A 24,226-nucleotide genomic window follows, 5' to 3' on the forward strand; every position below is an offset into this window, starting at 1 on the left:
GAGTGTAATAAATGCTGGTTGCTATAGCAAACAAGCAGAGTATATATAGTAATAAGTTTGTTCAGAAACTGTTCTGGGCAACTACCAGGGCATTCAGCTGCAATCTCTGTGTCATACAAAGCCTTTCAGTTAGACCATGCTTTTCAGAGGTAATTCTGCGTGCATTTTAGGCATCAAGAAAATCACGAACCCGAGGGTCTGACTTGCAAAAGTACCAACTATGTAGAGATGTATCTAGAGTCTAAGAGAACAATATGCAGATAAATAATTATAGAGTTGGGGGAAGGCAAGATAAAATCTTTTCTGTATTATGCCATGTGGTAGCACTGACTGTGCCTTTATCAGCCATGGAGATGTTTGTCTAATTTGTTCTCCAGATCCTCCAAGCACCATAAGCAATCTATTGCAGTGTTTATTTGTTTGTTTTGGTTTTTGTTTGTTTGTCTGTTTTAAGAAGTCAAGTTTTGTACCTGGTTCACTCTTCTTGCAGTAATGGATAGGACAAGACAAACAGGATTAAGCTAATATTGGAAACATATTTTTGATAACAACAAAAAAGGCTATCTTACACGTATTTAGAGAATTTTCACTTCCCTTCCCAGTCTCTTAGGGCTGTATGGTTCTAATCTGTCCAATCTGCTTTTTTGCAAGTGATGTGTTTTAACTCTCATTTTCATTTCTCTCTACTGGCTATTCTTTGACTAGATTTTATCATGCCTAAAGTGCCTTCCCCAGGCTGCTGGTGATATTGCGGATGAGGCTTTATCAGTAGTGCTCAGTGCAACAAAAATACAGCTTCATGTGTCTTGCTGGCTGTTTCCAGCGTGATAGAGAAAAGCAGGAATTTGCACTTCTATCTCACCTTGGATTTTAACAAGCACAGAACAGCTTTTTTCAGTGGTCTTGTTTTCAGAAATGGGTGAAATAATCTGGTTGTAACTTTCCAAAATAATTCGGTTTGAGAGGGGGAAAAAGTGTTTCAAGCCAAGAAACTGGAATCTGGTGATTAGAGGCGACAGGAAAAAATTAGCTAGACTCAACCTTACCTATAATAAAGTTGTATGTAGTGCAAGTGTTTTTGCAAAGGTTGAGGCAGGTTTTTCAGTCAGGATAAAATCATTATTATTCCAGGTAAAGCCTAAATGTCTTTTCTGAATAAAAAAGGTCAGAAACTGGGCACAATGACATGAATTTTAGCAGCCAGTAACTTCCATGGGAATCCACTTTAGTGTTCAAGGAAAATAGCTTGCTTGGTGAATTGCCATCCTCATGTCTTGCGCTATAGGGGTCTGTGAGTATGTGGGCTTTATTCTTTTGAGATCTTTCATGTAAGTTGACTACACCCTTATCAGCATTGAAATCAATATGAGGAGAATTCTGACTTAATCTATTTCAGTTCTTTTCAAAATGCTTAAGATTTTTTGATAGAGTTCATTGAGTAGAAAATAAATTTTGTGTACTAGATGGTCAGTATAAACACATAAAATATATCCAATATCTGCTTCCCATATTTTGAAACGCATTTTACTACAATAGAAATCAGTCTTTGCCTAGGAAGCTCAGTAATTTTAATGAATATTTTATGTACAACAGGCTGCCCAGGGAGGTGGTGGAGTCTCCTTCTCTGGAGATGTTCAAGACCTGCCTGGATGCCTACCTGTGTGACCTGCTGTAGGGAACCTGCTTTGGCAGGGGGGTTGGACTCCATGATCTCTGGAGGTCCCTTCCAACCCCTACAATTCTGTGGTTCTGTGATAAGTTTTGGGTATGTACTGACAGGCCATGCATGAGGTGCACTATGGTTCTCAACTCCTCATCAAGAATTTACAAGAATTCTTGTAATACTTTGCTCTGTGGTAAAACCTTCTGGTGTCTACTTCTAAGTGATTACATACTGAAAGGTGGCAGAGGAAATGGACTTCTATAAAATGTTTTCTGAAAGTTGTGGTGTTCAATTTGTATTGCACCTCATTAAGTGAAACAGACCATTATTAATTCGAGGTTCTGGACAGTTCTCAAATGTGGTCAGGCACTCAGACAAGAAGCCTTGCTGCTGTCAGACTCATTAGTGAGAGAGCAATAAGCTTCTAGAGAAAGACATTGCTTTATCGTTATGTCATGATCAGTGTCAAGAGGAATAAGATTTAAGTTTTGAAAATGTTGGTAGGGAAATATGAAGGTTAGTTTAAAAGTTGTCTTACAGCCTCATTCATGGTTTTTCTCAGATTTCAAGCCTGACTGGATTCAGATAACATAAAGATTAACATTTTCTCTGATAAATGTGTAAGACTTCTCAGCGATGCTTCTGCCATCCAGAAACACAAATGTTATAGTGAGGGGCTGAGAATAACACTCAAGTGTTTCATCCAGAAGATCAGATCTGTGCTCAGTAGTGCTGAAGTCTTCTTGCCAGTAGAAGACTTAGAATCATAGAATCGCTAAGGTTGGAAAAGACCACTAAGACCATGTATTACAACCATCAGCCCATCCTCACTGTGCCCACTGACCAGGTCCCTCAGTGCCACATCACGTTACTTGAACACCTCCAGGGACACCTCCAGACTTCATCACCTCCCCGGGCAGCCTGTTCTGATGCATTACCACTTCTTCTAGGAATTTTTTTTGCTAATATCTAACCTGAATTTCCTCTGGCACAATTAAGGCCATTACCACATTTGCAGGCCATTACCTTCATCTTGCTAGGTAAATGGAACATTTTTCTTCTTCATTAATTATCTTCCACCCCTCTTTGGCTATTGTCATTGATGTGACTGAACAGAAACAATTTATCATAATTCTTAATGATTCTTCGTTAACTAATTAAGTCAGTGAAGTTCAGAAAGAGCTTCAAGATATCCCCTGTACTGAAGGAAGGCATGCTGGAAACTCTTGCAAGACAAAGAATAATTTTACTTTGTGACAAGTACTGGTATTCTCTTTGCTGCTGGGAAACTACTGCTTCAGACCATATTTGGTTGCCTACATCTGCTAGACCTGATCCTACCTGAAAATTCCTATGAAGATTTGCTTAGCTCTGGATGCCTTTGTTGTTTTCATAATTGATCCAATTAGGAAACAGTGGAGTGAGGAACATCAGCATTTCTACCATGTCTGGATTACTTTGATAAAAACATGTAATGCTTTCAAGTTATCTGCTTTATGAAAGCATGAGTGAACTGGACTGTTCTGATATTCTCTTAACCTGTTGAATGAAGAGATACTTTGTGATAGATGATCTTTCTTTAGTAAAACTTCTTGTTATAAGCCTTCGTGTATTCATGTCTGCTCAACCTGCTTTTGGTAGGGCTGGTCTTAGCCTTGGCCTGTGGTGCACTGAGGGAAATGTGTTCAGCCTTAGCAGAAGTATTCAAATCTGAGTTTTGTGAAAACAGCTAACAGCAGATCTACAGGATTTTTTTGGCTGCTTTAAATGTTCTCCAAATACTTTCATCTTGTATTTTATATTCAGAAGACAAAGCCATATTTTAGGGCTTGCCCCTACCTAGTTCTTCAGTTGTGTCATTGTTGCAGTTGCAGGCTCAAAATTGCAACCAGCCTGATAGCCTCTTCTCTGCTAATTAATAATAAATACCTCTGCATATCTGAGGAAAAAACAAACAAACAAAAAAAAAACCAACAATCTCCTTCTCCCCTCCCTCCCCCCCAAAAAAAACAAACACAAAAAACCAACAACAAAAAGAAATGACCAAAGAAACTTTAAAAGACAGAACTCTGCTGAACTCTCCGTAGAAATAACATTAATTCCTGTCTTCTTTCCTTTTGCCCTCTACAACAGCAGCTCAGTCCTGGTACGAGTGAGAAGTCTGATCTGTGAGGGTTACACAGGTATGTAGTTTGGACTCTAAACAGAGCACTCAAGCACCCGAAGCCAGGATATATTATGTTTTTTGGAAACTGTAGTCTTAAGCTAACAGGCTGGAGAAGTCCAAAGGGAATAATATCAACATAAAGAGGTTAAAGAGGTTACATTTGGAAAACAAAGAACAAAAAACTTTCTAATCAGATTGAAAAAATCTTTGGAGCCTGTGCTGCACATTTAGTGAGATAATGCTATGCTTTGCTGCATTGCCTACATTTGTTGTACAGTGCAGGGGTTGCTATTGTTAAGAGCAGAGTGAGAAGAAACAAAAAAAACCCCTCTGATCTTTGGCAGTAAGTCACAGAGGTCACCCTCAGAAAGGAGAACAGACCAGGCATGACAGCTTCTCCACTGTCTCTCAAAATTGTAGATCAAAGCAGTTCTGTTGCTGTGGTAAAGACAACAAAACAACAACTTTCTTGTGCACTCATGCTCTCTAGAGGTATAACGGTGCCTACCTTCACGCTGACACCAGCAATGAAGACTTTTATTCAGATTAAAGGATTATTGAGTGGTGTGCAGTTTGGTTCAGAATCTTGAGAATGAAACATGTCTTGAAGTTCCTTAGTAAGTTGTGAACAAATGAGCTTCTTCCTGTTATTGATGGTGCTGTCTGATCTTCTTTTCAAGGATAATCTGGTCCTGTTTACATAGATGGCAACTAGATTTCAGTGAAGAAAGACTTTACAAGTTGAGAGGCTGTGATGTATTAATGGCATAAGTGACAATAATGTTTTGTGGTGAGTGAGATCCTGTAGCTTTGTTGTTATTAAATGAAACTAGTTTAAAATTGACTTGCTTTCCTGGGAGGCAGTAAAATTAAAAAATCTGTAAATACAATTTATGACTTTTTAAAAAATATAACTCTTTTTTAAACTTGGTATTTTAAGTCCACAATTCAAGAGTTTGGTATTCAGTAGATAGAGCTCAGCTCTTAAGAAAGTGCCTCATGACAGTGGAATCCCCCTTCTATCTTGCCCTTGCTCAGAAGGGAAGGGGAATAGCAGCTACTGTGCACAGTGTCTGTGCAGCGAAGGAGAAACAGGACTCTGATGGCCAAGGTCATTTGTCACTGAGGCAATGTGTTCAAACAAGTTTAGATTAATGTTGAACTTGTTTAAAACTTAATAGCTGAATCTACTTAAAAAAAAAAATTAAAGTGCTTTCATTTTGCATCATCTTGGCTCAGATCATGGTATTTTGTTTTGGCTTTACAGAAGGAAAGTTGTAGATCTGTGTACCTTTCGAAGTGTTTCCCCAGAAGATTTCCCTGAAGTAATAGGATTTTCTACTGAAAAATGTTTCTGTCACTCAAGGCTGGCATCTTTCAGGGCCCTGTAAAAAATATACCACTTGCACAAATCCCTGGCCAAAGAGCTACACTGTCTGAACATTTTTAGTCCTAAGCTCTAAACATACAAATAGAATATGTAGAAAATATTAATTAGGGCTAGAGACTACAAGTACCACTTACACTGAAATGAATCTGGTAGTTGTCTGGCATATCTTTGTCAGATAAATTACATTTCTCTGAAGTTTCAGGTTGCGTTGGCAAGCTTCTACATTGGATACCAAAACTTTTGGGGCTTGAACCAAAACCTGAACTCTCTAAGAGTTGCCTATGAGTATCAGAGATGACAATCACAGAAGCTGAGCTAGTCCGAGTGGCTCTAATATGAGATTCTAGAGTAACAAACAGTATAAAAAGGTCTGTGCCTGAAGCTATGGGTTGGGATGTCTTATCCAAGGGCTAGTTCCTAGCTTTGTCATAGGCAAACATGTCCATATAGTAGAATTAAGGCTGAAGGGCATCATAGAGAAACAAGCTGAGTTGCTCTTCTGGTGTTGGAATGAGCTGGTCTTATGGGGACCTGTAAACGGTAATGCTGCCTAGAAGGTTGAAACTGTAACTATTTTATTGTAATGTGGCTGAGTAAACAGATCATAGAAGGCATCTGCTGTGGAAGTGCATTTGGCACAATAAATAATATGTACACAATTCTTCAGTAAATATCATGGTGACATTTTCTGGGGTTTGTTTGTTTGTTGGCTTTTTAAAACCTGTATCCTTACCTAACCTTGAGAGTGGAAGATCACCTGGTTTAAAGAGAGAGCTTGTATTCTCCTCCTCTGAGCACCGGTTTTCTTATTATTCCAACAGTGCTACAGAGGTGTATGGCATTTTGCAGATGTTTCCAGATCTTTACTCAGAGGGTTTTGTAACTCAAACCCTGATTGTACTTCAGACTTTCCAAGAACCGTTCTTCAGGTCTTGAAGATCCATGACAAAGTGGGGAAAGTGCCCAAAGGATTTGGGGTTTAAGTACAATGTGAGAGTATAGCAAATGTAGTACAGCATGAAAAAGGAGAGAAGATGAAACCCTCCCACCCTTCTTTCTGATTTGTTCCCTGCCTTGCAAAAACAGACCAGGGCAAAGAAGGCAGCAGTGAATGAGTATGAAATGCTTGATGTTACCTTTGCATCTTGTTGTTCCTTCATATAAAAAGAACACATACACAACACAAATGAATTAATCTGTAGGGTAGAAACTAGAACTAGTGGAATAAAAAGCTAGGTGAAGAGGAATGATAGAAAGCAAATCCAAAGAAGAAAATAGAGGAATGAGAACCCAAAGTTTATGTTGTTTATTATATGGAGATACAATCCGAAAATCTAAATTCTCATAAATTTTAGTTTTGTTTTTCATAATAATATTTTGATAATGACCCTAAATTTTTGAATTACATAAATATTTACTAGTCTTAAATGCTTTTTCTCTTTAATGCAGCAAGTATTTTACTAATTGTGACCTCCCCATGAAAGGATGTAGAGATGAAATTAACTTACCAATAATAAATATGGAAATCATGGAAAAGAGCATTGCAATGGAAGAAACCAGTGGGAAAAAACGCTCATGGGTGTGGATGGACACTTCCTGACAGGTGCATGAGAGGGTGGGTGTATAATCAATGAATATTAAGATGTTATAATCACAAAAAGAACAAGAGAGTTAGGCAAAGTAGACTAAGATAATATGAGAGAATAAATGGAAGGCTTATCCGTATGCTAGGCTCACCTACAAAAAACACCAGTGTGGCTCAGTAGAGTTTGAGGTGGGTGCGGGGCCTGGGTGGGGGAGGAAAGCTAGATGAGGACAGGACGTACAGAGGTAGGAGATTCCAGCAGTCTGTTAGTATTTAACAAATTTATTCATAAATCAAGATATTTAATAATAATAGCTAGTCTTGGATGGTGATGAAGAGGAGTTGTGCAGATTTGGAGAAGGTATGTGAAGTTTATGGGGCCTCTCTCCTCCTATCCACTTTATCCCCCACTGCTCTCTCCAAAAAGGAGTGATTATGTGAAGCAACAGAGCAGTGAGGAAGTTCTGCAGGAGGGTCCCAGAGAATTGAGCTTTCTTCTATTTGTGCTCTGGATGGGGCTGCAATTGGAGATGGGAGCAGCTATGGCTGTTGTGGGACTGCCTTAAAACATCCCTTGGCAGACTGCAGGCAAGATGCCACTGGAGTGGTCAGAGAAGCCTCAACAGCCATATGGGAGGCAAAATAGTGTGATTTGCCACCCTACTCTGCTTTGTACCTTTCTCGTCTCTGAATGAGACATTAAAAGTTTGTCTGTGTTCTGAAAATAAAATAGAAAGGCTTTGAAGTTTCCCTGTCTGTTGTTTCTCAAATAAATGTGCTCGGTTTAGAAGTAAAATAAGGCTGCTATTCTTGCTGGGTTTTTTGAATGTTCAAGCTGAAGTTTTTCTTTGGCTTTCACCTGTTACTAAGGCATACTGCCCTAGATTCCAGACCCTTTAAAGCTAATTCTACCTGGCTGAACAGGAATTGTGGGATTTTTTTTTTCTTTTTCTATATTTCTTCATTTATTTTCTTTTATTTATCTCCCAGCTTCACCCAACATTTGTTTGCTAAAACCTTAAAGCAGGCGTAGGGATTTTGCAAGGTTGATAAAATATTATAGTTTTCTAATTTCCTGATGCTGAAACTGAGGCGTAGACATTACAAGATACTGTGTAAACTAAGACTTCTGGAATTCCTGTTTTTACTTTCTCTTAACTTCGTGTTCCAGAAGGCCTGAAATGAGCACTGTATGTGCTGCCTGCATGTGCTTTGTGTGTCTCTATGCACTCCCAGTAAAATCTGTACTGAGAGTAGATGGGGAAAAATTTTCAGCAAAGCTACTTTTTGGAAATCCTATGTGACCTATGACATATTTTTTTACTAATTCATTCACTGATTCATTTTAATTCTACCTCCCATTTAAGGCAGGAATTTTATGCAGCCAAATGGCACAACTGGAAGTCCCAGTGTGAGTCACCAGAATGAACTGGTGGACAGAGCCTGTGTGCCTGCTCTGTGCAGGAATCAATCACCTAAAATACCTGCGAGGTGAATGGCCCACTGTAGAAAATTAAGTACTTCTGTCATGCTGGGTATTGTGAATCAGGTGAATGTCAGTTGCAAGTGGGTCTGGGACCAACTGTTCTTCCCTGGGACTAAGGACCTGGTTATATTTAGGCCTGATGTTGGGTCTTAGCTATAGCTGTCTTCATGCTCATAAACCAGTTTCACCATATTCCTATCCCTTCAAATCCATTCACTCCCATATCAGATTTTTCACTGTCAGCGTTGAGTGTTTCTCTTAGGCTCTCCTGAAAAGAACATGAATTCATTAACTTTAATAATGAATGAATCTGCCCTAATGGACCTGTTGTGACCGATGTATTCATGTTTGCTTCAAGCAATCTCGGTTCTGTTTAAATTATTACTCTTTTGGTAATTACTGTCTTTGTCTCCTTACTTTGTTCTCTCCTCATTTTGCTGATCTAAGATTTTGAAGAGAGGTTTGCAATTTCATCAGATAAAGTTCTTCAACTCCTTGATGACTTGCATTTTCTCTTCTATGCTATGAAGGAAAGCAAGAAAACTTCATACTTCGTATTACAGCAGAATTGTCCGGTAGTTCACAGCAAGGAGAATTCATTGCTTCTATTTACAGAAGTTAGGCCTCTATCACTTTGATAGGGGGCAATAAGAAGGGACAGAGAACAGTAAGATCTCAGAAGTCTATCCTCGAAATCAAAGTCTAACTGACATGAAAGAATGTCTCTTACATTTTGTAGATACTTATACTTTAATCCTTAAAAAACCTGCTAACAAACAGCAAAAAAAACCCTGTGCAGACATCTTGCCATCTGCCAAAACATTATATACTGGTTGTATGAGGCAATTTTGATTAAAATTTATTCTAACAAGACTGGGTAAATGTTTGAAATTGTTGTATAACCTGTCAAAAATGGGGGGGAAAATAATCTAGATTCCATAAATAATCTTACCCAATCTTCTGTTAGTGTGTGAATTATATATTTAAAAAATATTTTTATATACTGTGCTTCTAAGAGCTAATGGTGTAGCCAGAGCATTTTCTAGTCCTGCATGCTACTTGGGGCATTTTCATGGGCAAGAAGAGAGAAATTATTTATTGTTGTATGAAGGTTGTAGTCAAAATGGATGAACACCTGCAGGTACTGCCTTTATGTGATTTGTGTGGAGGATGCTGACGATATTTTCAGAGCCATGCAGATGTGGAGCATGGACAATTGTGATAATAGAGGGAAATGTCTTTTTTGATCTGTGTGTGTTTGATGACAGTATGATCTGCAACCTTCATTTACTGTTTGTTGTAGGAACAAATAAAAAAGGATTCAGTTCAAGAAAGTTTTAAGGTTTAACTGAAAATAAAAGCGTAGTTGGGAGTAGGGTGAAGGCAAAATACTTTGATTCCTACTGAAGTCTCTACTGCTGTCATTAGTAGTCGGCAACCAGTGAGATGCTGCAGTGAGTCAAAAAATAATCATATCTTAGGAAGTAGGCTGAGATTTGTATCAGAGATGGGTAACGTTACGGCTGCCTACTAAGACCAGAATTATCTTATCTTCCTTTAAGTATTTGGCATTTCTAAGTCTCGGGTACATACTACTGGGCTAGATAAACTAAAATTCAATCAGGTATAGCAGATAATAACTAGTCAGTAATGTTATTTCTTGATCAGTATTGGTCTCCACTTCATATTACTTTATGTAATAGCATTCATTTCATGTTCATTAGCCTCTACACAGAGTCTGTCTTCATCTTATTCTGTAAGAGTTTGCTCTTTATTTTTTTTATTCAGACTTAAATAGGTAGTGCTGCAAGGACTTTTTTCAATTTGTGCAGGTTTTTGCTCTGATTAATAATTTTATATCTTTATCTAGTGTCATGCACGTAGTAGATGCCAGCAGCCACTATGATTGCATTAAGAGTATTTCCACTCCTTTCTGTGCTATGTCCCTCTTAAAGACTAGCCTTTTCTGAGAGTTATACCATTTCAGATTTTAGTGCTGAAGTATTTGTGCTGTTTCTTTTATTATTTTATTTTCTAAAGCCTTGTAGTCTTGCTCCCTCCTGCATAAAGGCTGTTATTTGCCAATTTTTTCAAAAGCTAATCATTTCTCTAGCATGGAATGCACAGGTTATTTGCTCTTTCTTTGATTCTTCAATACTGCATCTGTTTACAGGCATACTATCTCTAGAGGGCTAGCAGCTGAGCCAGACTTTCTGAAGGAACAGGTTAGATGGTTTTGCCCATTTAACTTCCAGCTTTTTGGAAATCAAGAAATGTTACAGTGAGTGATATTTTCCCTGGAGTGGGTTTGTTTGGAAATGTTTCTAGATTTTTCCATGTTTTTTGTTGTTGATGTTGTCAATAATTGCATATCATGATCATTCTCTTTAATAGTTCCTTTTTCTGATTCTTTCAGTAATGGAAGTTCACCTGTAATTGCTCTGCCACAAGCAATCACTCAAGTGCCTGGATACAGTTTCTATTGAAACACCTATGGCACACAGTATAAAGCCAGTCCTGTTTATAAGCTCAGAAGCCTGCTAAATGAGAATGTAAATAACCACTGTTCATAATACACACTGAAATCCATTTAGCTGTTCCTTATTAGCAGCTCCAATTGAAAGAATGTGGAGTTCTGTTAATCCTGCCTAAGTAACATCTCGTTGATTTGATCTAACAGTATTATTGGAATGACTATTTTGATGTGCTTCACAAGTAGTAGCTTAAATCTACTGAGTTTGTTGGTTTGTCCTTTTTTTTTTTTTTTTAATATTCTGTTCTACTGGTGGTCATTTTGTACATTGCCACCTACGGCTTTTGACCTCTATAGGGAAATAGTTGTGTGCACTTAAAAAGAGCCACATTGTGCATCTGCTGCCCTTTGAGTTGTCTACTTTATGTATGCAGCATGCAGATTCTCATTCATTGCTGCTGAAAATACACAGCTAATGGTTGTGGCAGCTATGTTGAAAAACAGCATCTTGTAGCTGAGCATTTGCTCTATCACTGTTTTTTTTGCTCTTTGTACCTGTTGTAGTTTCCATGGAAATAAATAGGAGGCATTATTTTTGGAGTGACCTGCCTAAAAATGACTGCAGTGTCTTGATCTGCTCCTGTGCTTTTCACAGCATGCTAGATGTCTGTCCTAAAAACAAGGTTCTTGTGTTTAGTTGGACGTGTCTGGGTTGTTGAGATGTTCTTGTTTGTTTTGTTTTTAATGCAGAATGAGTTTTGTAACATTTAGTAGGCATAGCTCCATAGGTCTTGTGTCACAAACTTGTGATGTCTATGAATAGTTCAAAATGTACAAATGTTTCCTAGTATTCATTAATTTTTCCTGGCTACTGCTCCATTGAGAATTATTTAATCCTTTTTATTGTTTCCTTCATCTGCAGTTACAGAATTAATCAAATATTACAGTAGTCTCATCTGCACTTGTCTGTTATGCTGCTTTCCCACATTATGAATACTTGAATGCACAGTGATCTTGGTTTTAATCAGAGAACAAAAAAAATAATGCTTTTCTTTGTGTTTTCTGACTTAATTCATTCAATGTAGAAATAGTTGTCTTATTTTGTATGACAGAAAACTCTATTGCTACTGTACAGCAGTCATGATGAAGTGTATGGGCTTTTTCTTGATTTAAAATTTCCAGTTTTTGAGAAAAACATCCATCTGCTCCCTTCTGATATCAGAGGACAGCGAGTGTCACAGAACAAAGAAGGCTGAGTCCTGGTGAGGCAAAGTGCTTTGAACAGACGTCAGCAGGCTTCCCACCTCTGCAGAATTTAGAAAGCAAAAATCATTTCCAGTGCTGTAACCATGGACCCAAGAGCTGCATTTGTTGAATTAGCAGCTAGGGCCAGTTATAAAAGGATTCATTTTCTCAGTAAATTAAATGCTTTTGTGCGCGAACATGTATATTTAAAGCTTGGTTAAGAAGCTTCCATATAGTAGTTTGAGTAATTTCCCCTTGTCCTGCCCCTGTTGTCATTAATATCTATAAATCTTAACTGAAGTTACAGAGCTGATGAACTGTGCTGGTCTGTAGTCTGTGGGGATGAGCAGTAACTCTGGTACTGGCCCAGTGAATTAATTGACATTATTTAGGCAGCCCCAAGTGCACAGGGTCAGCGCTTTCAGATTTGATACAAGATGGTCACACCTCAGCATTAGTTATCCACACAAGGAAGGGAGAGGGAAGGGTGGTGGAGTCCAATGCTCAGAACGATTTACACTGTGCGTGTCCATATATGTGCTGGCCATAACATGCTTTTCATTTAAATACTCATTTCTTCTGGCTGCATGTTAATACTCGGAGTTAACTTCTGGAGATAGGAGGATCTGGGAATTTAACCACTGAATGAACAATGTCAAAGTAGATGCCAGGGAGCTGAAGAAAATACTTGCTATCTATTGAAACACAGTAGTTTTCTGATGTAGGGTTAATGCTACATTTAATTTTTTGTTCACAAACTGTGTGACTGAGGTGCTTGACTGAGGACAAGATAAGGAGTAAAACATGGGACCAAGACTTTGTGCAGGAACTCAACTTCTACTTAAGCTCTGAAGGAAAACCACTGGATGAACTTTCTGGAATTCTGACTTGATTATAGTTCCAACTGTGCCTGTGTGGCTCCCTCTCTCTTGTCCCTACTGTGCCATTACAGTGAGGACAGCCATCTGTCTCAGCTGGAGTGTAGGACCTTCTAACCATTCTAACCATTCTTCTACCCTTCCAACTCTCCCTTTCCTAGTTCTGAAATACTCCTCTAACTTTTCTTTGGAGTGTGGCTGTCCTGTGAAGAATATCCCACCTTGACTTGTTGTTTTAGCTAACATTTTCATCTGTCCTCTGAAGCTCAATTCAACTTTTATAGCAAATGCTACCTCTGCTGTACCTCCTGCTCTGAGATGTTCACAGTTGATAATACAGCCAGAAATCTCAGCAGATCTGAAAAAATATGAAGTATTGTTTCTTGTTTTTCCCATTTGAACTCTTATTTGAACACTTTGCAGGCTCTACTGACAGCAAAATGCCCTCTCCTGCCCCTGGTTTTGTCACGCACAGGGTATTTTTAATCTCCCATCTCCCTGATGTGGTTTGAGGGCTTTTGCAAGCTGCTGCCATCTTCCTGGGGAGAAAGAGCTCTAGGGAGAGATATGCCAGACTGACGGGAAGAGAAAAAGGAGGCTTTAAGATATGTTGTATACTCTGTCAAAGAAGAAAAACAAGGAGATAGAATAAGCAGGAAAAGTCTCCACGGACATGACAGCTGAACTTTTGAATGAGCTGTGAAATGCTTTTCAGCTCTTCTGTGTATTGGTGTTTAAGATGGCAGCTCCTTGTGAAGATGAGTACTCTCTCTGCCTTCCTGTGTCTATTAGTGTTCACCCAGAATGCTGGAAGGTATGAGGAGAATAAGCAGTACTCTTAACTTCAATAAATTAAGGCACTCAAGCTTAATCAGCTCAGGTCTACTACTTCACGTAGAGAATGCTATTCGTATGCAAACATACAAAAAAAAACTGTCAGTCATCTACTTAGGATCAGACAGACTTGAACCAAATTCTGGAATTCAAATGCTACGTTTCAAGGGCTCTTAGAAAAAAAATCACCACATTTAGGATGTCTCAGTGAATGGAGAAGTCTGTAAGTTCAATGAACTTTTTGTTTTTTTTCCTCTACCTTCTGATTAACAATAAAATAATTCCCATCTATTTTGCAAATATACTTTTGCGACCATGCAGCATGCCTTCTCTGTCATTTTAGTCAAGACATATATATTTTTAGTACTTTGTTTTGCAGTATGTTCTATGCTTTATCTGAACAGGCTTTCCTTTTTTACTAGGAAAGGGACTTTTACCAAATACAGACCTGAATTCCGCTCCGTTAAGAATTTGTCTGATGCTTTCAGGAGATAATCTTCCACACATCAGTTCTGCAGAAGTGAGTACAGCTATTATGAAGCGTACAGATTATTCTGTTTAGCCACAAGGGAAAGGAGAAGGTTTGGGAGGGGGTGGGATTTGTTTACTTCCTTGTTTTCCATCAGCATTAACTGTAATCTTTCTCCCCACCTGCTTCTGTCATTCAGATCTGTTTCAGAAAAGTATAGTCCCTTGCATAGCAAAGTTTCTTCCAGTAGCAATATAAATCCCACTACAAACATGGACTGTAGTAGTATAAAGATACTAATGTTTTTAACTGGATTGGTTTTCCCTCTTGTTTGTTTCATTTCAGTGCTTTGTTTACTAGCACAATAGTATTCACTTTTAGTATTGCTTTACCCATCCTAAACAAAACAAAATTAGTTCATTGTGAAACACTCTCTGTGATCAGATCAAAGCATACCACCGAAATGTGGGGGTATGGAATATGATTTGTGCTTAAAATTTCAGTGGGGTTTGATATATTTTTTTTTTCATTGAACTGTCCTAGATGAAATTTAGTGTGATGTATTATTTCATAATTTTTGCATCCTAAGTGAGGAATTACTCATGCTGAGATTTGAAACTTTTAATCTCATGGTAAATGTGATACTACATAGATTCAGCCAGTGATATTGCAAATATTTCAAGTCTTCCTGGAATAAGAGCTTTGAAGCTGAGAGTGGCAGTTGAATTACACAGATTCAATGAGAAAAAACTGACTCCTTTCTTGTAAGTGATTTTGTAAAGAGAACTCTTTCCTTTGCTGTTGCAAGATAGATAGATCTGTTGTAAGAGTTTTATCAAAACTGCCGCAGCTCCTATGACCTGTAGAAGGAGGACCGTTGGACTTTAACTGCAATAGCTGTGTAATTTCAGAACTTCCCTTCCCTTGTTCACCTACTCTCTAACCTTTGTGTCAGCTTCTAATTTCCTTTCGTAATTGACTCTTTCTCATAGTGCAGTGGCTGCATCTTCCTAATGTGGTAAAAGAGCCGAATAGCGTGGTGTTGCATGTTTAGCAGATTTGCTCGTATCTATTCAACAATCAGGTGCCCGAAGGGAAAAAATACAGATATAAAATATTACTTGTTGTAGCAAATTTCAACTGAAAAAAATGGAATGAGTTTCCCTACATCTTCAGATTTTGGTTGTACTTTCGTTGTTGGTTTGTTTTTAATTAGAAACCTCAATAAAGACTTTAGCCTAAATTTGAAGATAATTAGAATTTTAAGACAGCTGTTAGGCTCAAGAATTGCTCATTTCAGCCATGAGAAAAAGCTAATAAATTGAGACAGGGCCTGAAGACAGGTGCTGGAATAGACTGAGTGCATTGTGTTAGAAAATTGAGATGTATTGTGTATTATTATTCAAAGTTCGTATCCAATATGTCTCTGGGATTTTTACGTTCAGGCACTTAAACATCCTCTACATGATCCCTCTCTCAGTTTTGCTGTAGAACTATTGGCAAATCTGTACGTTTTTTAAAATTGATTTCTATATTCTAAAATAGGTGGAAAAACAATTAGCTTTTTCTTCAGGTTCCATTTAGTTTACTTGTTAAATGTATGCATGCAAGGACCAGAAGTCATACTTCATAATACTTGTTTGTTCTTTGTACTTTTTCTATCTGACTGATAAAATCAAGAATGTTGTACTTAGAGTTAAACCATGTCTCTTCCAAACTATACATTATTTAACAGTGGTATCTTTTTCAAGCAGATGTATCTTATTTTCTAAGATTTCTATGTCAGATCAAAATTTACTAGGCTGTGATGCTGGAGAGGATCAGCAGTCCTGAGAAACATCCCACTAGTTAGATATGAAAGGACTAAAAATCTGAGCATGAGGATGAATTTTAAAGCAAAAACTGCTTAGATTTTTTTTTTTTTTTTTTTTTAAAGAGGATTCTGTTGCAGCAGTGCTTTTCCCAGCTTTTCCTACATACTGCTGTACTTATTTGACTGAGGAAAAAAAAGAAGTATTGATTTTTTGGGTATGCCCTGATTGCACATTACAGTAGTGGTGACCAACATCACAGAGTCACTAACTGTAAACATGTATTTAAAAAAAAAAAATTAGTTCTAGAGTATTCCAGTTGTGATATTAACATAAGTCACAGTATCAGATAATGCTGCTGGCAACCGGAAAAACTGGGTTCCTGGAGGTGACTTTTAATTTTTGTACATATGTAGCAGCTACAAAATTAGAAAATAAGGACAGGTTTGTTCTTGCTGAACTTCACCCAACCAGGTCCACTTCCAGTTTAGAGACAGGAGAAAAGCATACTATCAGGTTAAAAAAAAAATTGTAAATTTGTGTCCTATTTATGCCTGGCTTTAGGGAAATAACACTAACATTTGCTTTAGACATTGTACTGCTTTGTAGTCCACAAAATTTCTCTGCTGGCCCTGCCTCCTACACTTGTTATTAAGACATTTAGGACTCTGGGAAGAAGAGGGGCAAGACTAGATCATTCCTTGGGTGTTTGAATCATGAAACTGATGTGATTGTATAGCCCATCCATAACTCAAGAATAAAATTAATACTATAACTTTTGTTATTATGTACAGATACCAATAGTGGCTAAGTAGTCTGCACAGCAAAAATGAATAAATCCCACTAATCTCAGATCATGTGTTTAATGCTGTCTGCCCAACACCACTCCAAAAAGTTAGACTTGTTCCTCTGTAGCCACAGAAAACCTATATGGTGTTCTGCATGTTTAGTGAAAAGCAGGAACCTTCATGTAGTATGTAGTTTTATAGCACCTACTGCATACAACTCTTTTTCTTGATTCTCATTATTTTTGTTTTGAAATATAACCTTATGGATTTAGCTGAGGACTACCAATATAGGCATGGGACTCTACTTTCTATCTTACATTATTATATTATCCAAACAGGATAGTGGTATACATCCATTTAAAAAACACACGTATCTACCTTCCTTTCTCTATCTTGATTTCCTTTCAGGGGGTTAGAGGTCAGCTAATACCATCCTTGGTCGAAGCAGCTATAACTTGAACAACAGCAACAGCTGGAGGTCAAGCAGCTATCATCTCTGAAATAGTTGCCTTCTCACTAGTCATCAGCTAGATCACTTCAGAACATTCCCTGAACTGTGAAGGATATGTACCCAGAATTTCCTAAAAAGTGAGTAGTCAGGGAACAAAGCATTCTAATAATTCAATAACGAATGTGCTAGTTGGACTGTATTCAAACTTTTCTAGAAATTGGCAACAGTATCCACCCTTTCTTTATTACAGAATCACCAAGGTTGGAAAAGACCTTCAAGATCACCTGGTCCAACCAGTCACCTATCACCAATGCTACTCACTAAACCACGTTCCTCAACACAGAATCCAAATGTTCCTTGAACACCTCCAGGGTCGGTGACTCCACCACCTCCCTGGGCAGCCCATTCCAGTGCCTGACCACTCTTTCAGAAAAGCAGTATTTCCTAACGTCCAGCCTAAATCTCCCCTGGCACAGCTTGAAGCCATTCCCACTAGCTCTATCACCACCAGTTACACAAGAGGAGAGGCCAACCCCCAGCTCACTACAACCTCCCTTCAGGTAGTTATAGAGAGCAATAAGGTTTCCTCTGAGCCTCCTCTTCTCCACAATGAACAATCCCAGCTCCTTCAGCCGCTCCTCATCAGGCCTGTGCTCCAGACCCCTCACCAGCTTTGTCTCCCTTCTTTGAACCTGATCCAGGGCCTCAGTGTCTTTCTTGCAGCGAGAGGCCCAAAACTGAACACAATACTCAAGGTATATTATATTTTGTGGGTGGGTGGCATACTTCTATATCTAGAATTGCTCATTCTTTGATATCATCTTAAAAACATGTAAGCATTTAGGACTACAGTCCATAGCTATGCCACTTAGCATATGTGCAGAGTGGTCTGAGTCTGTACAGATTGAGATGGCAACCTCTCCTGCAACAAGCGTTTCATTGCCTAGCGGTGTTTACCTCTCTTCATGGATTCAAGGGATGCTTCAGAGCTTAGCATGGACAGACATTCAGCTTAAGGAACTGAAACTGCACAAGGTAACTTTGGAGGTAGGAGCATTAATTAAGGCTGATTTTGCCTAGCATCAAAATGTCTCTTGGTACTTATGGCATTAAGTGCTATTGTTGAAATAATTATTTGGAAACAAAATGAAGACTTTACAAAAATTCATCTGAAAAGAGCTGAATCTAAAATCATTAACTAGATATAAAGATGCAGCTTCATACTGCATTTTTGATCCTTGCTTCCAATCCTTTGTGTACCTAAGGCAAGATAGAGCTCTCTCTCCCTCCTATTTTTTTTTATTTTTTTAAAATGCATTATAGATCAGCCTGCCAGTAGTAAGTCAGAGCAGAATTCTTACAGTGCCAGTGGCTCTTTTGAATCATACAATGGTTTTCAGTTCCTGTTTCCTCTTGGTCCTCATTGGCTTTTCTACAGCTATAACTATTAAAAGACAATATGGAGAGCACTTCAAGAATTCTAAAGGAAAAGAGTAATTAATAGGCATTCCTTTTCAAATGCGATGACAGAGCTTTATACGCCTGTCTTTTATGTGAGATGTCTCAGATCTGTCCACTTCAAATCCAGGGTGCTGACCCAGGCAGCACAGACAGTTATTCAAAGCAGTCAACATGCATAGGTTGTCCTCTCTGATCTATATATTCCACTCATAATGTCATATTGTCATAATGTCATTCATCATAATGAAATAACAGTAAGTCAGTAAGGAGCCCTACACTGTGTTGTCTTTTGAACACTTTCCCAAATACAAAAGCTGTCCCGGTCTTGCATATTTGAAAGCTAAGGTTTTGCAAAGAGAAATAGTTTTAACAGAGATATACTCGGAGAAATACTTTCCATTATGCTTCAGAGTGCAAAATATGCATTTCCCATTTTGTAAATCTATTGTCTACATCTACTCAAGTCACACTTGAATAGCATGGTTCTGAGAGAAATGGATAAGACCAAGTTTTGATGCCTAAGGTGTTTCCATCCCGGAGATAGGTGGAAATAAAAACGCATAGGAAAGGTAGCAAGAAAATAATAGAACCATAAATAATAAATGTATTCTGCAAGTGTCATAAGAAAGCATCAGAAGCCTCTTTAGTGAGCTAGAAATGTGCATGCAGATGCAAAGCTGTGAATGAAGCGAGATGTAGCTGAAGAAATAGGCCTGGTAAGAGCTCAGACAGAAGGGGAAAAGTAATATCCTATCAATAATGCAGAAATAGGATAGATGTTTTGTCTGATATAATTGTGCCTCTTTGGTACAACTGAAAGGTAGAAATGGTAATCAGACATGGCTTGAGACATGCTGGGTAAGCTGAGCAATGGGAAGTAGCAGGAGAAATCATTTTCTCCAGAGAACACACGATGTGCATTGGTCTAGGTATACAGCCTTGCTTTTGCATTTTCCTTGCTTGTAATGCTGCTGTTCCCAGCTATCGAAGAAACTCTGCATGATAATCGCTAGGTATATCACTATTGTTGCTTTGTATTTTAGTGAGGCAAAAATGAACTGACAATTAGGGAGTAGATCAAAGTTTCTTAATCAGACAAGAAAACACTTCATATTCAGCCTAAAAAAGTGTTTTTGCTATAGCAGCTAGTGTCCAGTCCAGAATTAGAATACTGATAGAGACTAAACTGCATTTTCTCTGCCTGTAAAAACAAAACAAAACAAACAAACATTTGCTGCATTATATTATCTGAAGATAAGCAGTGATCCAGGTTGCTGCAGAGAAGAAATAAGCATTATAGGCTATAGCTGCATTTACAGGCTGAACTTTGAATCTATCTCTTTTGTAACAATGGAAAGTCACTGATATCTAAGGATGGAAAAAATATTAATCCAATATCTTATGGTAGTTACAGTGATTTTGTGTTTGTTACCGTTTTACACTGCAGATTTTAGAAAAGATTATGGAAAAAAGACAAGCTCTTAATTTAGTTTGCTAGATGTAGGTTTTCATTGTTTTGGCTAAGTATTTCATTCCCCTTAGGGTTTCTTGAGATTGTTTTATTCCTAAAAATCACTATTATAATTGTCAAGGGCTGACCACTGTGATAGACTGTGATAGTTAAATCTACATAATCTAGTGAGCTCCTGCAGAAAACTGAAAGTTTTGGGACACAAAACTGCAAGAGAGGCCTTGTTTCAAGGGAGAACAGGTAGAGAACTTTCAATTCAGAGATTACAACTTATTTTTTTCTTCTGGGTGCTAACTTTGAATAGAAAATTTCTTTAAACTCTCAACCTCTTGTTCTTCTTCCCTTCATTATTTCCTTAAAAATTTTTAAGAACTCTATTGGGATTATAATATTTGAACCCTTTTTAGATTAATAGCTTTTGTTTAAACAAACTTTCACCTTTTCATTAAAATCACTGTGCTCTTGTTAATTAAAACCAACCTTTGGAGTATAATAGTGATTACAACCTGATTGTCTTCTCTGCATACTGAACTGGGACACCAACAGTAGTTCAAAGTATTATAAAGAATGTTAAAATTTAACTACAGTTGAAATGTGGGGAGAACAATTTAAGCTCAACTTGCCACCATTTTGCAGTAACTTCTGTGAAACAGGCAGTAACTAAGATGGTAGAAACTCATTTCCTCAACTCTTGAGATATCATGCTCCAAAGAACTTGTCTTACTTTAGAATTTCACATTTCATTCAGGTAGCCCTGAAGGAAAGTTTCTGTTAATACATGTGGCTGCCATATAAATACATTAATTTTTCCTATTAAGAAATACACTTTCTAGGCAATATTATTCTGTGCAAAACCAAGCTGTACAATCCTTACTCCTGGTTAGGAAAAAAAAAAAAAAGCCAATTCTTGTTTTATGTAACACACAGCACTTAAAACATTTCCCTGTCTAGGAAGCCTAGGACAGCTGCTTTCTGGAACACAGAAGCAAGATGACTCATGATTGTAACTCATGCTTTAACACAAAACTTTGTTGCTAACTGTTATTGAGTGAGTGAGTGCATGGCTTACAAGCTATGGAGGGGAGTGGGGGGTGTGAAAGAACAAACCAAACTAGGAAAGCTTACCATCAAGTTCTTATGCTGAACCAGATTACAGAAACGCCTCTGGATTTAGCTGTATTTTGGGACTCACCCTACATATAGTCAGACTCAACCTGAGTTGAAGTCTAAGCATCCCAAGCAGCAGGAGTAAAATGTTAAAAGTGGAAACTTGATTTTTATACACTTAAGACACTTTCTTGTCTTAGAGGTGTGGCTGGAAATCAGCATATTTCTGGTTAGGACAGACCATTAGCAGACAGTACAAGTCTAGCCAGTGGAGCAGCTGCAGATAAGTTAAAGATTCCATCTGTCCTGTACAGATTTCTTTAGGGAGGTTTACCATCTGGAAAACAAAAAGGGAGACTAAAGGGGATTTTCTGATTCCCCCTCCTTTCTCCCTCCTAGATATAGTTAACTGTGTATCCACTTCCACTCTGATAGGCAGTATGGCCTAGAGCCAGATATATGGAGGACTTTGGATAGATAGTACTTCTCGTTCCTCTTTGATGTATTTCTGCATTTTCTCCTTCCCTTGTCTTTCTGGAGTGTCTGGAGCAATTGTTTGTTCTGGCACTTAGAACTGTGAGGTTTATGTACTGTATCTCACTGACAAACTGCATAGCCATGGGTAAATGCCCTGGGGTACTTTCTACGATGGCATCCTATTGTGCTTTTAATAAGCGATAAGCAGGTGGGATAGGCACAAAGCACTTCATAGCATCAAAGTTCAGAAAAAAACATGACCAAATGAGCTGAGCAGTTGTCTGCAAGTGTCTTTAATCCACTATATTTTAAGGTGAATGAAAGATTTGTGTTCTTTTCTATTTTATTTGCAAGGAGTTTTAGTCAAATATTAAAGATTTAATTAAAGATTGTCAGAAGGAAAACAAGTGATGGATATAAAGAGGGTAGGAGCAATCTAAGCCGAAGAGCCCAAACACCAAACTAAAAACTACCTCTCCACCCCAAACCCACACACCTTACTCATGTAGCACTTGGCAGCTGCATTGCTCTGATTTAGGAGATGCTTACCAGATGCTACTGGGTGCAAATTGGATCAACCTTTGTGCTGTACTCATGTTTATAATAGACACCAAATACTGCACGAGTATCAGAATTGTTTTCCAGGTGTCACAGCACCTGAAAGAGTAGGAAACATTACTTACTATTCTTCAATACCTATATGCAATTTTTCCCCTACTGTCCTACCTCAGTTTTGTAGAGTTGAACTGTATTCCCCTTCCCAGAAATTAGTGACTGATTTAGGAATCATGGATTCTGAATGATGGGAACTGGCCCTTGGCTGCTGTTGTTACCCTGCTGGGGCTGAAGCAGGCTTCTTACAGAAATTCTTCAAACATCAGGCTAGTACTATATGACTCATTTTAAAAGCCTAAATAGTGTTATTTTTTTTAAAAAATTAAACTTACTTTCTACCTCATTTTAATTAGCTACATTTTTGAAGATAGCTGTGAGTAAGACTCAAATTCATCATTTTTTAGTGTAAGAATGAACAGATACAGTGAAATGGTAGATTGCAAAATAATCAGATTCTTCCCCAAGACTTGCTAGAAAGTGCAAATATAGACTCATTTATCACAATCTTAAATTCCAGTTGTTTCTTTAAATGCTGATTTTTGCAGAGGCTTTAATTCTCCATATGGCGGCACTAAGCACCAGCTCATTTTGTTCCTGGCAAAAATGGGGGAAAGCTTATTTCAAATTTCTAATTAAAATTTTTTCTTGCCGCATAAGGAGCCGTGATGGGATTCCTCAGGGTAGTTGGATGGGTTTTTGATTGAATTACAACTGGCCTGATTGTGTGAATATTTCATTAAAATGTTCTGAACTGAAAACAGCAATTAATGACAAGCTGAATAATAAAAAGCACTACTTTACCTTCAATCCTCTCTTCTCCCACAGTTGATTCAAATTAGATGCTTAGTCACTGGAGAAAATAAACAAATGAACAAACCTAGAAACAAACGAAAAAAAGATGAAGCAGGAGTCAGTGCAGGGGAAGAGGAGAAGATTAGAGCCATCACCCTTGAAGTCAGAAGTGCTGTGGTTGGAGGTAATGATTGTATATGTGACTCTGTGACAGAGCTGCCATCATGAAGGGTAACTGTGCTTCTGATCTGTCATTTTTTTCACTGTTCTATGCTAACTTTGGTTTTGGTCCAATCTCACCTAGGGAAATTTCGGTCTACATTCTCTTGTATTTATCAGTATCACTGTTGAGTTTTTTCCACTACAGAACCACACTGTCCAGTAGGACAAATTTGGTTTAAAAATTCCAAAATAAATAAATTGGCCAAACCAAGTTTTATGGTGAATTGCCTACACTTAAAAATGGATATTTTGTCTAGGGCAATTAGATAGATGTGAACCAGCTGCATATTTTGGCCTGGTTGGATTATAGGTGTCTCCTAAAGCTTACAATCACCTGTTGACAACTTTGACAGGTGCTGTATGCACCTTGCCTTCTGAGAGAATTAGCTGAACTTAAGTCCAGGTTTAGATTATCTCAAATATGTTCGTTCTTAGTAGCTGATGATTGATATGGGCCTTTACAAATGGAAGAAAACAATACTGCTAATGATAACCTTTACCATAAGATATTGGTGATCCACTCTTAATCACAAGTTTAAATTGCCTATTTAATCATCATAATTTTAGCAGCACAGTGACTGAATTTGGTTCTTAGAGGAAACGTGTTCCTATTACAGAATTTTCAATGATTTTTTCAATACCCACAGAATAAAATCTTTCCTCGTTCTCATACATCAGAAACACCTCAAATTAAGCTAGTAGAGTTATATTGGCACACACACACACAAAAGAAAAAAGCTTGAGAAAGACAGCCAGTGAACCCACAAATTATTTAGACTTCTGCAACATGAGGAATGGAGTGAGCACAAGGTATCACACAAGGATCAATGTTCTGGTGCAA

General features: G+C 38.0%; 1 long non-coding RNA gene across 1 annotated transcript in view; it reads right to left on the reverse strand.

The window, feature by feature from the left end:
• LOC125694552 (uncharacterized) overlaps window positions 1–24,226 on the reverse strand; it is a 42,166-nt gene that overhangs the window by 13,749 nt on the left and 4,191 nt on the right. The window contains exon 2 of the long non-coding RNA XR_007377600.1: window positions 23,173–23,248. This is a non-coding gene — a long non-coding RNA (uncharacterized LOC125694552). The remainder of the gene's footprint in view (window positions 1–23,172; window positions 23,249–24,226) is intronic.

Source organism: Lagopus muta, chromosome 6, assembly GCF_023343835.1.
Source record: "Lagopus muta isolate bLagMut1 chromosome 6, bLagMut1 primary, whole genome shotgun sequence".
NCBI lineage: Eukaryota > Metazoa > Chordata > Aves > Galliformes > Phasianidae > Lagopus > Lagopus muta.